This window comes from Myotis lucifugus, unplaced genomic scaffold (genome assembly GCF_000147115.1).
Source record: "Myotis lucifugus unplaced genomic scaffold, Myoluc2.0 scaffold_30, whole genome shotgun sequence".
NCBI classification, from domain to species: Eukaryota; Metazoa; Chordata; class Mammalia; order Chiroptera; family Vespertilionidae; genus Myotis; species Myotis lucifugus.
This window is the reverse complement of record NW_005871078.1, coordinates 1585867-1587930: the sequence shown is the minus strand read 5'-3', so window position 1 is coordinate 1587930 and position 2064 is coordinate 1585867. Positions and strand designations below refer to the sequence as shown.

Genomic DNA, 2064 nt, shown 5'->3' with positions numbered 1-2064 from the left:
TAACATTACAATTATTACTATAAGTAATATTAACATTAATATTTTTCTCTAAATCTACTCACTGTTTTTCTTTTTAAAATTTACTTTATACATTTTTTTCTTCTCAAACCTTTTATCTAAAAACAAAAAAGGAAGAAAAAAATTATTGACACTTAATGATTTCAAGTGGGGAGAAAAGAAAGGAGGAGAATGGAGCTGATGCTCTGAGTCTCTCCAGAGAAACTCCTCATCCTCACGTGCCCTCTTTGAGGGGGTCAGCAGAGCAGGGGACAGCCTTCTGCCCCCAATGCCTGGCTTTCAATGGGGGAGAGGGCAGAGTCACAGTGGTTTGAAGGCCAGAGCGGCTGGAGGCGGGCAGGGGCCGAAAGGGTCACAGGAAGTAGTCAGCATGGGCTTCTTGGCAGGGATGTCCCTGTCTCTTGAGGAGCAGCATAGAAGATGGTGAGCTCTTTCTGGAGATGCTCATCCAACTCCAAGAGAGCTGCCACAGTCCCACAGCAGTAACAGTAGTTGAGTGGCAACCATATAATGAGCAGTTTCATTGAAGTGCCACTTGCAACCTTCTATCTCCAGTTGGTGGGAGTGGGGTGGCAGATCATGTCAGTGTCATTGCTTGCATGGAAGTAGGCCACCGTGTCACTGATAAAAAGGCAGCTAGCCCCACTGGGGCTTACACCCCAGCCTGTTATATCTGGTCAGACCAGAACAGGTCACATGTGCACCCATTGTGGAGCACTTCTTGCTTTTGCTCCAACCTCTGGATCTGGTCCAGGGTCTGGATGAGGGGGAGAGGCCCCATACACTCAAAAGATCTTGTCATCAATGATGGCCACAGGCTGAGGTTGTCAAAGATCTCAGGCAGTAGCGCCATGAGGTCACCCAGTGTCTTTGCACAAACACTCATCAGAGAAGCAGGAGACCCGGGTGATCAGGCAGCTCTTCTGGTTGCCTGGGATCAGGATGATAGCAGCAGGAGGTATGTTTCAACACCTTAGAAACCACAATCCATAAAGTCTCCCATGAACAGGTAGTTGCTCTCAGGGACATTGCTACCCACTCTGAACAGCTCCTCGAAGTCATAGACTTGTCCGTGGATGTTGTCACATACTGTGACTGGCGAGTCCACTCGTGCACATTGCTCTCCGCTACCACGATCTCTCTGCCTAGTGTACAGGGCCTTGAGTTCACGCTCCCTGGTGGTCTCGCAGCGTGGAAGCTGCTGAATCTGCGGGTCCAGGTCGTTGATCTTCACCATGGTCCATCCTTCCCACTGCTGTGGTTCAGAACCAGGCACTGCCCCCACCACGCTACACGGAGGTCCCCCCCTCTGACTTTGACTCCAGCTCTGGGGCTCCCTGCCTTCCTCCTTCCCTCTGCTTTGGCCCCTTGCCATGCTACTCAATCTTCCATCTGTACCTTTTAGTAATTTTTCTCCCTTTCCCCACCCCACTTCTCTTGATTTCTGTTCATTTCTTCTTCAGATTTTGTTTACTACTTCTTTTTATTCTTTTTAAAAAATTGTTCTTAGTTCTACATTCCATCTCTTGCTCAAGATATTTCCCCAAATAAAACAGTCAACTTTCTGAAAACTGTTTACAGATGGATACTATATTGGAATATTATATTTAATAAAAAGGTAATAAGTAATATATCAGTAATTAAAATAGAACATTTACTGAGAACTATATTATATGCTATACACTTTTCTATGCACTTTACATAAATGGACTTACTTAATCCTCCTAAAAATGCCTTGATCAATATATTATTACTAATCTAGTTTATAAATAAGGAAATGGAAGCCCAGAGACATTAAACATGTTGCACAAAATTATATAATTGATAAGTATTTGAGCCAAGATTCAAATGTTGACCTTTTTACTCCAGAACTTATGTTCTTAATATTACACTATTATGTACTCAAAACAAGCATGTGAAAACTGTCCCTATTAAATCTCAGAAACACATGCTGTGCTCTTCAAAGCAAAGACTATGGAGAATTATAGTCCATGTAAAATGGCTTCATGTAAATAACAAGAAAACAAAAAAATACCCACTTAGATG

The 2064-nt window shown here is 43.4% G+C and overlaps 1 pseudogene; it reads right to left on the bottom strand.

Moving 5' to 3' along the window:
- Positions 1-370: 370 nt before the first annotated feature.
- On the bottom strand, positions 371-1255 carry LOC102434899 (annotated as a pseudogene).
- Between the last annotated feature and the right edge of the window lie 809 nt (positions 1256-2064).